Genomic DNA, 16,308 nt, shown 5'->3' on the forward strand with positions numbered 1-16,308 from the left:
ATGCATCAGGGAACTGTACTACTGGCGGTTTATTATTATTATTATTGATACATTCTTTGCAGTTTGTCGTGGCTCATTTGCAATTATGGCCTGTCCCTTTTGCAGCTCGGAGACAGTTCGCCGGAATTTTATTTTCAACGGCCATTTCTTGAATCTCTTGGGAACAGTATTTGTAGGACTAGCTCATAAGCAACGATCAGGTCCAGTGATATGTCGCAGCATTGCGGTGACTTTTCCTTATCAGTTGTGGACTCTTTTGCCATTACACCATCGTGTATATGGAAGGCAAAAAGTGAAAACCCTGCATCGTTGTGATATTTCGTTAGTGGACGGGAGCGGGGGTCCTAACGCAGTCAGAAGCGAGATAAATGGAAGAGAGGGGCATTTAGCTCAGACTTGGGAGGAGAAAGGTGTCTTTAATCAGATCGGTAACATCTTTCTCCAAAGGAAGGGGAGTGAAATTCAAAAATGAATTAATCTTTAAATGGCAGCTGGAAGATGACCCGAGGGGAACTTTAATCCTGGGAAGCCAGCACAGGTGTTGCTGTGCGCCGGTTTCGCACCTCGCTGAAATCAGATAGGCGTAGACTTTGAAAACACACTAGATAACGCGGCGAGCAGGCCGGGCACAATCGGTTCAGAAGCCGGAGATAGACGCTGCGAGGAGCCGGGAAGGCGCCGTTAGCTTACGTTGCTCCACCCCTCCCTCGCCACTTCTAGCCCGCTAGGCCCCGCCTTGTCGGCTGACGTCTGAGGCGAGCGGAGGCGGGAGCGTGGGTGGGCCGAGCGGTGGGCCGCAGGCGATTCGGCGGGCTCGGCCACACCACCACGCGCCCCTACTCCGCCCGCCCCTCCAGGCGCGTCTTTTCCGGGCTCGCGCCGCTCCTCGCCCCGCCTCCGCAGGTCGTTCGTGTGCGCGCGCCTCTGCGGTTTTTCTTTCTTTCTTTTTTTTTCTTTTTTTCTTTTTTTTTTTTTTGCTCTGGCCTCACCGGCGCGCCCCTACTCGCACCATCGCTACCGGACACGCGGCTCCCTTCCGCCAGCTTCTTGAAGGCCAGGCGCTGGTCGGCTGCAAGGACTCCGTGGACAACGCCTCCGGTGAGTAACGCCCGCGTGTGAGGCTGCATCCCCGGCGCCCCTGCCCTGTCGCATTCCGGGCCCCAGCTCCCGCGGCGTCACTGTCCCACACCTGAGCCCCGAGGCGGTTGGGAGAACGTTCCCGTTCCCCGAATTGGGTCCCTTTCTTCTTGAGCCCAATCTACCCGCCTTCCTTCCCTGGTGCCGGGAACATCCCCAAAATCTCTACATCTTCCCCTTTACTCAGTCTGGGGTCTTCGAGTCCTTGGCCTGCCTTCTGCCGCTTTCCGCCCCAAGAGAGCCAGAAGCATCTTTCCGGTCGGGGTACTGCCCCTTGCCATAATCTTTTCTAAAGGGGCATATCAAGAGCCTGCCAGGCTTCCCAAGACCTTTAAGGCGCCCCTAGACCTCAGCTCCATTTTGTCCTCTCTGGCTCGCTCTATATCCGAGGGTAAGCAGGTCTCTCTTACCCTTAGAAACATCCGCCCTTCGAATGTGAGGCCTGCCCTGGCTTTCGATATCCCTTTAGCTTCCGTATCTTTACGTATGTTAGACACCAGCTGGATTTTAGCAGAAACATGGTTTTATTTTTCCCTGTTCTATCGATATCCCTGTCTTCGGTGGGTGCTATATATTTAGCATTAGCTTTATTCACTTCCTCTCATTTCAGTGCCTTACAGAAAGAACTGTCGTTGATGTCTCTAGCGCGTAGAAAAATCGAGGAGAATATGATTCATTGTCTAACCCCCATCAAGGGGTTACATATTTTAAATAAAACGTCATTTCTCCTCCTCACTCCAGCGTCTCCTTCAAAGGCATTTTTTTCACTCTCTTGTAATGAATTTGCTCTATTTGCTCTTTGACCTTAAAACAATCATCACTGCGGTGAGATGCAGAATAAGGGCAAAATGGCATTTAAATTAATCCCTTTGAAAAAATAAGCAGTCTACTTTATGGTTTAATCAACCATTTCCCAATAGCTGCTCGTCACTTTAGTTTTTCTTTTCTTTTGCCTCTAACAGATAGTTCTAACTGTTCTTAATACATAAGGCTGCGTGCAGCTGGAGATTCAATGACAGTACTGTGAATGCGCATATCAATCGTTTTAATAGCGAAGGCCTCTTCCTTGGGTTGTAAAATAGCTCATGTTTTCCTTTGAAGCCGCTCAAGTGTAAGATATAAGACTCCTGTAAGAATTAACACCCCATCTACCATGTAGGTGGAGGATGAAACATTAAACTGTATGATACTTGTACCATAGAATAAAGTACTTTATTGTTCTGATGGAAGAAGTAATTTGACATCTAAAAATCCACAGAAGGTTTAATGCAAGAATGAAAAGCTTGAGCAAATTCAGGCTTTTCCCCCCTTAAAACCCCTTTTTAAAAAATTACTCATTTATATTAAGATTTTTGTTGTGGTTAGGGGTGGGATGGGTGAAGAAAGGAGAATGTTGCCCTATTCAGTGAGAAGTGAATTGCAACGCTGGAGAGGCTCATGTTCAGTTCCAGCTCTAGCTAATTGTATAACCTTGAACAAATCACTTTAGTTCTTTTCGTTTTTGTATCTCTAAAAGTGTCTTGATGGTTGACAGAGTGATCCATAAGTCCTCCAGTTTGAAATCTAGCTATTTGATACAGTTTGCGTCGAGGCTGTGCCATATATAATGAGCTATACCAGTTGTTTAGAATGCTTTTTTCAAAGATCTGCATATACTAGTTCCAATTTATATGTACATAATTCTTAATTCATCCTTATCAAATGATTATACTCTGTGGAAATCTATAAATTGGGAAGTATTTTACAAAAGTCAGGTATTGCTAGTTTCTGTTTGCAAGTAAAATGTGTGCATACTACACTTTTAAAAACGTTCATGGCTTTTAGACATTTGTAAGGGAAGGTATATGAGTACTGACTTGTAACTGTAATTGTCTAAGAACTTTAAAAGAATATACAGGCATCTCATTCATTTATTTGTTCATTTAACTTATGTTGTTCTTTCATCTGTCACTTTTCTTTTTGCCAGGCCAACAGAATATGATGGGTAAGATAAGCCCTGCCATACATACGTTTAGTCTGGGATGGTAGTGATAGTGATGGGGGTTGTGAAGTGATAGATGCATGGAAAGTTGTTTTTTTTTTTTTTAACAACAACAGTCAAATCATGGACGAAAAGTCCTGAGGATATTGAGCTCTACAGGGGAGGAGGTGAGTGACTGTATTACCTGTACTCTCGGCATTCCTTTTTTGTTGTTCCTTAACTTTCCATTGCTGCGACTTCAGCAAAAATAAAACATTTTTTTGCACTCCTAACCCTGGCTGGTCTTATATACTCCTTTTCTTTTTTTAAAATTAATTTATTTTTATTTCATTTATTCATTCATTTATTTATTTTAAAGACTTTATTTATTTATTTTCAGAGAGAGGGGAAGGGATGGAGAAAGAAAGGGAGAGAAACAGGAATGTGCCAGAGAAACACCAGTTGGTTGCCTCTCGCACACCCCCAACAGGGAACCTGGTGCATAACTCAGCCCTGTGTCCTGACAAGGAATTGAATCAGCGACCCCTTGGTTCTCAGGCCTGCACTCGGTCCACTGAACCACCCAGCCATGGTATCATTTATTTATTGTTTAAGCTGTTACTGTTGTTCCCGTTTTTCTCCCCTTCCCTTCCATCTATACTCTTTTTCTTTTAACTGTTTTTCAGGTAGTTGTAGATTCTTAAACAGTTGTCAAGAAGTAATATACTTTATTTAATTTTCCCCAGTGGTAACATCTTGCATAACTGTGGTATAATATTACAAGGAAATGAAATAGATATGATCTATCCACCTGATTCAGAGATCATCAGTTTTACATACACTAATTTGTGTGTGTGTATTTCGTTCTATGCAGTGTTATCACATGGTTAAATTCATGTAACCACCACCACAGTTAAGATACAGAACTGTTTCATCACCATATCTTAGCTGTAGCCGTCTCCCTTCCTCACTCCCTTCCTGAGCCCTGACAACCACTAATCTGTTTTCCATACCTATACTTTTGCCATTTCAAGAACGCTGTATAAATGGCATCATACAGTATGTAACTTTTTGAGATTGGCTTTTTTGTTTACTCAGCCTCATTCCCTGAAGATTCACGCAGGGAATGTATCTTGTATTGATTGTTCCTTTTCATTGTTGAGTCATAGTCCATGGTGTGGATATATTAGCTTTTTTAAACATTTCACCCTTTGAAGGACATCTGGCTGTTTCCAGTTTTTATTTTTAAACCTATTATGAATAAAGCACCTATGAACAATCATGTACTGTTTCTTCTGTGAACATAAATTTCCATTTCTTTGGGATAGATGCCTAAGTGCAATTGCTTAGTTGTATGTTAGTTGCATGTGTAGTTTTATAAAGAACTGCCAGACTGCCAGAGTGGCTTACCATTTTACATTCCCACCAGCAACATATGAACGATGAATATTCCTTATCTTTGCCATCATTTGCTGGTATTACTATTCTTTATTTTAGCCATTCTGATTGGTGTCTAGTGATATCGTAACTTTTTAATTTGCATTTCCCCGATGGCCAATGATGTTGAACATCTTTTCACATGCTCATTTGTCATCTCTGTATCCTCTTTAGTGAAAATGTATGATCATATCTTTTGTAAATTTTCTAGATGGATTTTTTTTTACTGTAGAGTTCTGTATATATTCTAAATACTAGTCCTTTGTTGGATATGTGGTTTGCAAATATATTCTCCCAGTCTGTAGCTGGTCTTTTCATCCTCTTCACAGGGATTTTCACAGAACAAAAGTCTTTAATTTTAATAAGTCCCAGTTTATCAATTTTTTTCTTTATCAGTCTTTGGTGTCATGGGGTCTTATGTACCTTTGTTACTTAGTTTATTCCTTGCTGTTCTGTAATCTAATATTTCTGTAAGCAGTGTGAATATATTATCTTCCACAATTCTGGGGTTCAAATATCCTGTGATGAAGTGGTCCTGATAGCTTAGAGTGTGAATACATACTCCCATACGCTCTTGCTATATTAAAATGACTGCTATCCTTTTGTGCCTTAGAAATATACTTTCTGCCTTACTAGGCTGCCAAGTAAATGTTAAAATTAAATATTTTAAAATTAAATAGGCACACGATGTGCCAAGGGGAGTTTTGGTTTCACTTTCTAAATTAAAAATATTTTGGCAAAACTGTATAGTTTTTTTAATCAAGGTTTCTGGTAAATAATCCAAAGAAAAAATTTGTGTTCTCACTTAAATGTACTTTGGAACTTTACTTCTGCATTTTGAGAAGTGAAGTTGTGAATCATGACCATGTACTTAGTAGGCTTTTCATACTCACTATCCACTATCAGAATAGCAACTAAAACACTGTTGAATTTATATGTCTAGACTGTATATTTTCCTTTTATAGTAAATGCTTAATGTTCATTTTAAGTATCTTTAAAATAAACACTAGCTTTAAGGGGAATTGCAGCTTCATGTTTTGAAAAATGTGCTCACATTATGAGAAGAACTTACAGGAAAAGGTTAGTGATTAACTTGGAGAGTATTTGTTTGTGTAATGTGGTACTGAAATGATTACTTGTCCCTTCAAAATGACCATATTTGCTTAAATAAGTGTACAGCTAAGGTAGTGGATTGATGTTTGAAAAAGATCAATCATTGATATAATGCAAGGACCAGAAAAATACTGCCCACTGCCTGCTTTTGTTTAAAAGAAAAACTTTCTGTTGCAATACAGCCACATCATTTCATTTATTCATTTATGCATTGTCTGGCTGCATCCAAAATATAATGTCAGAGTTGAAACAGAGAACTCTTTTTTACAGAAAAAGTTTGCCTGGAGACAAAATCAACCTTACAAATCATTGAGTCTTTATGTTAGAAAGGAAATTTAATGAAATGTGCTTCAACTTTTAGTACCTTTTAGTTATATTTCCACTGAAATATAGTGGTTGGGAAGAGTGTATTCATTTTCTTTACTAAGTCCACAAGGCACTGTTGTCTAGGAGCAGCATTAAGGAATGGATGGAGAGGGTTGATTTTGTTGTCAAGTGTGGGCTATTTCATTGTGAAAGTAAATTCACAGGTATGGCAACTAGTGGGGTTCAGAAAGAGACCTAAGTGCTCCTATTGTCCTTTGGTGATTCTGTTGTTGCCAGAGTGGTAATGAGAAGCCCAGGAATGGCGGTGCTGTTATACTTGCTCCCAAAACTGCTATGCGATTTTTAAGTACATAGTCGTTTGAGCCTGTCAAGCTTAGCTTAGACTGTTGGTTTATTATTTTTTTTATGTAGGTTTGTTTTGTAAGTTAAAAGTTGACACTTTAGTTCTTTTAAATGCCTTATGTGTGATGTTGGAAATGGAAATTGAGTTAGGACGTTTGGCCAGTCATTTGGAAAGAAACTGATACCCACCTCACATCATACATAAAAATAAATATATTTTAAAGGATCTATTTTAAAAAACATCTGGAAAGCATAAGACAACTATAACAAGGTTAAACAGGTAAATGATAGACTGGGGAAAATAGCATCTACATATGCCGTAGAATATTTAATTGACTTCCACATAACTGACTCACCACATTAAATGATGCTCTTTATTTCCTTGGTAAAATAAACTGAGCAGTGAACACTTGCTATATAGTAAGCTGGTCTATGCCAGCATGGTTGTGTACCCATCGGCAGAACAGATGCTTTTATCACTGAACCTATATATGCTGGTTGTTCTTATATTTGTAAATATGTAATATATTTTCATATTTTGTAACATGATAAAATATGAGTGGGGGAATTGAAGTTCTTACTGAAAATTAATGGATGAAATAATGTGATATCTGGGATTTGCTTTAAATGATATGGGGATGGTGGAGGTGTGTTGTATGTAGAGATATAAAAAATCATTTATGGCACTTATAGACCATTTTTGAAGCTGGGTGATAAGTTACATTAGGTTTTTATACAAAACAAATTGAGTGTTTTGGAAAGACTTGGTGAAAGCAAGTTATTACTGCCCAATTAGAGTAAGATGATAAAAGATTCATATAAAGTAAATATAAAAGTCTAAAAGAGTTCTTCACTCAATTCCTTGCAGATGTCTTAAGTTCTTTGAAGTTCTACGTTGTGTAAGAATCCTGTTTAAATTTCTTTACACTTAGTGGGTATGGAGTAAAGAAAAAGGTTTTGGCCTCTTGGCCCTATATCAAAAGTTTGATAAATGAATATACATTTACTGTTGATAAAATGAAATGTCTGTCATATGCATTTTTTATGATTATTCGCCTTAATTGACCTTTTCAATTACCTAATCAACTGTTCCAAATAACATTATATTAAAAGTCTTCTACTTTATATTCGTGATATATAAAGAGCTCTTACAAATCAAACAATTAGAACAGGCACTCATTAGAAAAAAATAAAATGGTGAATAAAAAAAGAAATGATGCTCAAATTCACTCTAGTAATTAGGAAAATGAAAACCATTGTTAAAGAACAAAATTCAACCCATTAAATTTGAAGCTCTGAATGGCTTTATCAAGCAATTTATGAATCAGGCGGCATCCCTTCTAGCAACTAGCAGGGTGTTCCGAAGGGTTGCACAATATAGAAGGTATTTATAGGAAGAAGGGTGTGGCAGGAGTGTTATTAATAAAAAAAAATAAAGGAGTATTTTTAGGCCACGTCATGTTCTTTTTTTGGGACAGAAAAGAATGGCAGAGATTTTATCATACAGATTACCTCATTGTATTGATCAGGAAATTTCAGACTGCTTGGTTTGAATTTCCTCTCCTGGGAGAGATGGTTAGGTTAGTTAGGTTAGTTTTTAAGTTATGGTTTGGTGATGGGGCTAAGCAAAAGTGTCTCCATTTTTTGTTGGGAACCGTCCCACCTGGTTTCAGGCACTGCAGCCTCGGTGATAGGCAAGAGGGCCCCAAGGCTGTAGCTGAGCAAGGAGGCCTTGGGAAAATAGGCCACTGAGGAGACAAAATCTGTCCCCCTGGCAGGGGCTGTATCCTTCCTCACATCACTCTGTTTCGCCCCGGAGGATGGCTGGTTAGTCAATGATGGGTAAGACCCCTCAATGGCAGGGGCAACCTAAGATAGGCACTGTCACATAGGGGCCATCAGGGAAGGACTTGAGGGACACAGAGAAGGGGCAAAAACCCTTCACCCCTCAGCTTTGTCATGGCCGGAGTCCTCATTCTATCTGAAAGAAGTCTCCTCATCTCTTGGCTGCTCTGCCCACCGCCTGACCAGGTGAGTGAAACATACTGAAGGCAGGTACATCCCTGATATTGATCAGGGGGTTCCTGGGGACTATTAGGCCTGGAAAAGGAATATATTAAATCCTAGGAAACCTGCTTTGTTAAGAACACCCTCAGGCTAATGAGTACTGATGTTTGGGGTGTAGCATAATATGAGATCAGTTTCTTAGGTTTCAGGGCCAAATGGGCACCACTCCGTTGACCAGACCCTGACTTGAGACGGATCTCTGTGTTCCTTCAATTGCTATTTATGATCTCTGTTTTCTGTAAACATAGCCTTTTGACATTGATTGATGAGCTTTGCATGCATGCTGTATACCCCTGTGCGTATGGTTCTGAATAAAAGCCACTTAAAGAGAAGGACTCGGAGCATTCTCCACGAGAGGGAATCACCACCCCCTTTCCTGGCAGACCAAGAAGTGTCTGGAACAACTTATTTCCTTCATCCGCAATCACCCCCAGGGGGATTCTGCGTGGGACATGGTACCCCCCATCACGTTTTGGCTGCTGTTTCCTTTATTAAAACAACATTTTCACCAAATACATTGGCAAAACCTAATATATCCACTTTTAGAAAGAACTGGGCAGTGTCATACACTGTTAATGAGACTGCAAATTGTTTTTGATGAAGAATACCAAAATCCTCTTTTTTAAATGTACATATATTTTGACCAGCAATTCTGTTAAGAACCTATTCTAGGGAAATACCTGCATGTGTGTATAAAGATATATGGAAGGAGGGTCAAGATGATGGCATAGGCAGACATGGCTCACCTTTTTGCACAACCACATCAAAGTTACAGCTAAAATAGAGAACAACCATCACTCAGGGACATCAGAAATTGAGCTGACTGGAAGTCTGACAACTACAGAATTAAAGAAACCACAACCATCCAGACTGGTAAGAAGGGCACGGATGTGGAATCGTCCAGACCAACATGTATGTGGGTAAAAATTGTGGAGGGATGTCTCAGGAACAAGGAGACCCAGAACCACACCAGGACCCCCAGCCCAGGATTCCTGTCCTAGGAAGATAAGCCCCACAACTTCTGGGTGTGAAAACCAGCAGGGATTGAGTCGGTGGATGAAACTTCTGGAGCCCCAAGCAGTTTCTCTTAAAGAACCCACATGGATTCATGTACTCAGTCTCACTCCCTCTGAACTCCAGCAGTGGGGAAGCAGATTGAAAAGCACCAGTGGTGTACATGGAGAAGCAGAAGTGTCTGGCATCAAGGTGAGCAGAGGCCATTGTCCCTTTCTTAAACCCTCCCCCCACAGAGCCATAAGCTGGTACCATATCTGAGACTCCATCAACCTGGCTAACACTCTGACACACCTTGGAGGTCCCCAGAGGCTCTGCCCCACCCAAATTACAGGCCCACCCAAGCTGCTTTTCCATAAGAATGGCTGGTCTTGGCTTCTAAATCCTATCAAACAAGCAACAGCTGGCTTCAGTGAGCCCTAAGAGCAGCCTGATTAGATTCACAGCTTGGCTTCCTGTGAATCTCCAAGCCCAGCACAAGCAGCAGCCATCTCAGATTGCTTTACAGCTCAGGCAGAGTGCCCCGGACAAAACACTGGTGGGGGCTGACCTTGGCGTGAACCACGCGGGAAACCCCAGGGCCAGTGCACCCAGTGGGCAGCTACAGACCATGTTGGTGTACCACCACCCTGCCCCTGCACAGCTGATCCACCATGGAGGGCGGAGGTTGGTGGTCAGTGGTCACAGCCAGTCCTTGGAGCTGACTGGCCTGGGTAAATCTCTCTCATTGATTTTGCCAACAGCAACCAGGGCTCAACTGCAAGAGCAGGGTGTACTCAGTCCACACGAAGGGTGCACCTTGAGTTACTGGCATGGGTGATAGGGGAGGCTGTGCCATTGGACCCTACAGGACACCTGCCTACTACATTAAGCCATGCTACTAAGACAGAGAGTCAAAGCAGCTCTACCTAATACAAACAGACAAACACAGGGAGGCTGCCAAAACGAGGAGACAAAGAAACATGGCCCAAATGAAAGAACAGGTCAAAACTCCAGAAAAAGAACTAAATGAGATGGAGATAGGCAATCTATCAGATGCAGACTTCAAAACACTAGTAATAATGGTGCTCAAGGACCTCAGCAGCATAAAAAAGATACAGCAGGAATGGAGGATATACTAATGGAAATAAAGAACAATTTATAGGGAGACAATAATACAGTGGATGAAATTGAGAACCAAATCCATGATGGAACATAAGGAAGCAAAAAACAACCAATCAGAACAGCAAGGAGAAAAGAGAATCAAAAAAAAAAATGAGGATAGTTAAGCAGCCTCTGGGACAACTTCAGGAGGTCCAACATTTGCAAAATAGGGGTGCCAGAAGGGGAAGAGAAAAAGCAAGAAATTGGAAATCTAGCTGAAAAATAGTGAAAGAAAACTTCTCTAATTTGGTAAAGGAAATAGACATGCAAGTCCAGGAAGCACAGAGGGTCCCAAACAAGAGCAATGGCAAGAGGCCCACCCCAAGATACATCATAATTAAAATGCCAAAGATTAAAGATAAAGAGAGAGTCTTAAAAGCAGCAAGAGAAAAGAAGTTGGTTGCGAGGTGGGAGGGGAGAGGGGATTAAGAAGCACAAATAGGTAGTTACAGAATAGCCATGGGGATGTAATGTACAGTATAGGAAATGGAGTAGCCAAAGAACTTATACACAGGACCCATGGACATGAACAATGGTGGAGGGATTGCCTGAGGGAGTAGGTAATGCAAGGGGAAATAATCAGAACAACTGTAATAGCATTATCAATAACATAATTAAAAAATAAAGCAAAATGTAAAAAAATGATATATGTAAGATTTTACTATAGTAAAAACTTGGAAGTAACCTAAATGTGTTTCAATAGGGGAATAATTTCAGTAAAAATCTGCTGTCCCATGTAATACCATTGAGCTTTTAAAGGAAATAAATGCCTTGGACCTATATAAACTGGCACAGGAGTTCTTAAGCATTGTTGAAGGAGTGAGGGGTGGAGGAGGGAGTTATAGAACAGTCCATACACCATTATTCCATTTATCTAAAAAAAAAAAAAAAAAGGACCTTACCATGCGTATGGATAAAACAAAAAGGCCTAGGGGTGTCCAACCTGTGGCCCAGGATGGTTATGAATGTGGCCCAGCACAAAATCATAAATTTACTTAAAACCCTTTTTTGCTCATCAGTTTTTGTTAGTGTTTGTGTATTTAATGTGTGGCCAAAGACAACTCTTCTTCCAGTGTGGTCCCGATGCCAGAAGGTTGGACACTCCTGGGATACATAACACAAGTAGTTAACTCTAGAGGAAAAGGGGTGGGAGTGGTAGTAGAGGAAGACAGTCTAAGGATACTTTTACTTTTTATCCTATACAATTCTACAGTGTGTTTCTAAATACACATGTACTGTTTGGATAGTAACTATTGAGATCACTAATATAAAACATGTACACACTGGAAGACACTTGGAATGTGATTTCTTCATTGTATATTATACAGTGACACTGTGCAAGAAATGTGCCTTGTACTTAATGAGCACTCAGGGTTTTTTTAAAAAATACTTTTCCCTCTGTTAAAATGCTACATGTATTTTCTAAATTTTCTACATTGAAAATATAAGTATAAGAAACTAAAAACACCTAATCCCATACCCAAAGAGATCCATGATCAACTTTGAGTATATGTGCTTGTGCACACATCTGTGTACACCCATGTATGGACATTTTCATACCTGTTTATACACATGTGCAAACATGTATATTTCTACAAAATGGATTCTTACTATACACAATGACTTGTAACTTGCTCCTTTAATTTGACTGTATTGTGAGCATCTTTCATGATTGGTAACTCTAAGTGAAAAAGACATCTTGGTGAGAAAAGAACAACATAGTGCCATGTAAATATATTTTCTAGTCTATTTAAAATAACTGGTTTCTAGAACAAACTATATAATCTTTAAAAAAAAAGCCATGGTCAGCAAAAGTAAATAACCAAGGAATTCCTCAATGTTAAACCAGTTCAGTTCTGATTTGAATTTAACTATTGAACATGCTATTTAAATTGTAGTTATTAGCAATGATGAATAAGGCAACATATTAAAATGTCATTAAGAATATTTTTTGGGTGGAGTTTGTTTTTAATGAAGATTTTAAAACTGAGTTTGAACAGTTTTTTGGCTCAAGGAAAAAGCTAGTGCTCTAAATTTTGGTAAAGGTGTGTGCTTAGTTGTATTCTTTTACAACTTATGAAAGTAAAGAAAATCTAGGTATCTATAGCAACATGAATCTTTGTCTATAATACATCAGGGTATAGTATATACAATTGAATATTAAGAGAACTGTCTTGGAGAACCAGGTCTGAATTGGGGAAGTATGTACATATTCTGCTCTCTCATGTCATCTAGAAGCATTTATTAGGCATATCTGCTGAAGACTAACTCTAAAATCTTCAGATTTATACTGTGGGTCTTAAGGATGAAATACCTTACTTTATACTGAAGACTTTTTGATACTTTGATCATTTTCCATGGATTCAACAGAGCCTTTTTATAAAAGAATAGTCTACTGTGTAAACAGTGGTCTTAACATGAAGGCCAGTATAGCTGCTCATATTTTTGTTCTGGTAATTGAAACAGTATCCCTGATCTCCAAGGATGTGCTTCTTGGCCTTTTTATAATTGATTTCACAACATGAGGATTTTTCACTCAAAGGTACTGTCGAATCACCAGATTTTACAGGGGAGTCAGGGTAGAGGTTCCCTATTTCTCCCTTGATTAATGAGAGGAACATGTGAGATTAGGCTATTAGAGAGATGTTGTAAACATTAATGGTGAACTCTAGTGGTTATGAAGTTGATGCAGTGGAAAGAATGCTGAAATACCTGTTTTCTCTTAGGTATTCTGTTTATTACCTGTGAGCCTAAAGCATTTTTATACTATAAAAAACTAATGATAGGGTTTTGAAGGACCACTCCTCTAGAGGTACCTGAGTGATGAGTCATCAAAGAAAACCTGAAGAAATGGGTCAGAGCTGGTATCACCGAAATGGTCATTAGTCATTCTGTTCAGAATACAGGTTTCCCTCGCTATCCGAAAGTAAGAGCATTCTTACAAAACCTTTCCTAAACCAAAATGGTGTAAAGTGAAGAAGCAATTACCTTAGGACACATCTTGCTAACAGATGCACAGCATAAATTGAGATAAAGCACAAATGCTCACACATTTCAAAGTTTTGGCTGCTTGATGCTGAGATGCTGAGTTGCTGAGTGTAGTTCCAAGGAAGGAACTGGGCTGGGTCGTTCTTGCTGTTGGGGGTGAATACTGCCTTTGTAAAGGCTCACTGCAAAACAAATACTGAATACTATTTTTGCACTTTGCCCTTTTTTTGCCTTTTCAAAATTTTTTTTGGATTTCTGTTAGCAAAACAGGTACTAATGTAGCTCTCTTGTAAAAGTGAATTGGCATAAAGTAAACTTTTTTAAAGTGGTGGACACCTGCATGTTAGTCATTTCTGCTTCTTGAATGAACCAAAAGCTTGACAACTTCCCTCAGAGAGGAAATAGGAACTTGGTGAGTGAGCTTAAAATTCAGTCTTGGCATGGAAGCACAAGAGAAGATAGAACTGGCACTAATGGCTCATAGGATGAATCCATGTGAAAAGATGGCCTATGTCCCACGTGACCACTGAAGATAGTAAGTTGAGAAGTAGCTTAAAAGAATAGTTGATAAATCTTAACTTGACCGAGAGGTAGAACTGGGCAGAATTAGTTATAAACAGTTGTCAGATAACTGTGTTTCAAACAAACAGAACAACAACAACGAAAATAGATTGGGGTCATGGTATTCTTATACAAAGGACCACAGAAACCTTCACGATTTGGTCAAGTGCAAGGTTAGTCAGGGTTAAAGTAAAATATTTGGGATTCCCTCTGTGACCAGGCAATTCCCTACAGAAGTAGGTTAGAATTTCTGCGAAGCAAGTAGTTTCCATAATGTGAAAACTAGAAAAGGCAAGGTTGAGGCTCTGCTGGTGAATTATAGCAACCTGCTGATGGGAGTCTATGTAGTGTTTATTTCCCCCAGTAGAAAGAAATGTCATACATATTCATTCAAATGAATAGGTTACACACTTTTAAGCAAAATGACTGAATTTGTAAGGCTGTTATAAAACTCAGATACCTCCCCCCAATTTTTGGATTCCATTACCTATATTTTATTTTTAGTGCCAAGTATGAAGGTCAGAATTTTTATATGGAAGTAGGTTTTTAATTTAAACACGTTTATATTAATTTAAACATTCTCATGATCATGAAGAGATTGTTAAGTATTACAATGTTTGTAGGGTAGTAGCTTTGTTTAGAAAATAATCCCCCCCCCACTCAAATGTGCTTCTTCATAGGTGGTATCCTTTAAAGAAGTTTTAGAGGAGTCAGCTGCAAAATAGAAACCCTTCATGGTGAAACTCCCATCTCTTTTTTTATTTTTGTTTTGAAATGGAGTTTCCCACATCACTTTTACAGCACTTCTTTTGGAACTGAGTGAATAGGACTGAATGACAGATGATTTGTCACCCCAGGAATAACAGGTATTCGGTGGGCATAAAAAGACTGGCACCAGCCCTGCCAGCTGTCTTGAACCCTGGCTCCATGGGGGCCACCCTGGAGCTGCTGTAGGCATAAGTGCTCTACAAGACTTGGAACCTGTGGCCCTTGGGAGAACATTTCAGGCTCACATAGCCTCCAAACCCTGTATTATCTCCATGGTGCCCTGCATTTAGGCCATTGTACATTGGGTACATGGCATGTTGGTGTGGAGTGATCGGCTTATTATCACAATGATAACCTTTGGTAAAAATGGGAGATTTGTTCCTAACGCAATTTTCACCATTTTCAGACAGCTGATCTTTTCCTCAAAAACCCCTTAACCCTAAAGATTATAGTATATTTTCAAACCTCTTTACAGAGAAAGTTCTTGCTTACAATCTTGTTTTTAGTTCACCTCAACTGATGAAGACCCTTGACTGGCTCCTTCCTGCCTTTGTATTTTTTGTGTGTGTTTGTTTGTTTGTTTGTTTGTTTGTTTTTTAAGACTTTATTTATTTTTAGGGAGGGAGAAAGGGAGAGTAACATCAATGTGTGGTTGCCTCTCGCACTCGCCCTACTGGGGACCTGGCCTGCAACCCAGGCATGTGTCCTGCACTGGGAATCAAACAGCTGACCCTTTGGTTTGCAGGCCAGCGCTCGATCCACTGAGCCACACCAGCCAGAGCCCCTTCCTCCCTTTGTTTGAAGGTGCATGTTGCTTAGGTATTCCTGGCAGGAAAGAGGAGGTAGATGCTATACTAGGGCATTACCGAAGGAGGAGAGGGTGGCAGTGAATTTATGGTCTATAGCCAGAGTGGACATTGAGTTTTGAAAACCAGGAATCTCAACTCTAGTTTGTACTTTAGAGACATATTTTACAAACAAGTTACAGTTTATGGGGTTCCTTAAGTGAAGTGTATAGCAGTTCCTCAAATGGTGTCATTTAGTTCAATGTTGTTTCATTATGATGTTGTGAGTTCCTGTTGTAACTTAACTCATCAATCAGCTTATGATAACTTTGCTTATACTTAGTTTTGCTTAAAGTTGCAGAACCTATCAATGATGTTAAGTAAGGATTTACTGTGTGTGTAATGACAAGCCCTGCAGTGTTTAATGATAACAGCCTCCAGTGGAAATCTTCAATATTGAGTCAAAACTCTTGTAGTTCTCAAAGGTGGGCTTACTGTTAAATAACGTATATACATTACTTTAATGACATTAATGAGATGCAAACTACTCATTTTGAAGCAGCTAATTTTGGTTGAAAGAATTGATTTTCAACCTTGTTTATTTCTCTAATTTTGTATCGTTCTTAGCTAATGTAACACTGAGGTCATTTTTTTTCCATTTACTTT

General features: G+C 39.8%; 1 protein-coding gene across 3 annotated transcripts in view; it reads left to right on the top strand.

Annotated features, from left to right (window-relative positions):
- The first annotated feature begins 835 nt into the window (after positions 1–835).
- Positions 836–16,308, top strand: part of ACSL4 (acyl-CoA synthetase long chain family member 4) — a 96,236-nt gene continuing 80,763 nt past the window's right edge. For all 3 annotated transcript variants that reach the window (XM_054580369.1, XM_054580370.1, XM_054580371.1), the window contains exon 1: positions 836–1,098. The gene's annotated coding sequence lies outside the window, so the exon portion shown is untranslated. The remainder of the gene's footprint in view (positions 1,099–16,308) is intronic.

The sequence above is a fragment of the Pteronotus mesoamericanus genome, unplaced genomic scaffold, assembly GCF_021234165.1.
Source record: "Pteronotus mesoamericanus isolate MK-2021 breed Mesoamerican mustached bat unplaced genomic scaffold, CSHL_Meso_final contig_58, whole genome shotgun sequence".
Classification (NCBI taxonomy): Eukaryota; Metazoa; Chordata; class Mammalia; order Chiroptera; family Mormoopidae; genus Pteronotus; species Pteronotus mesoamericanus.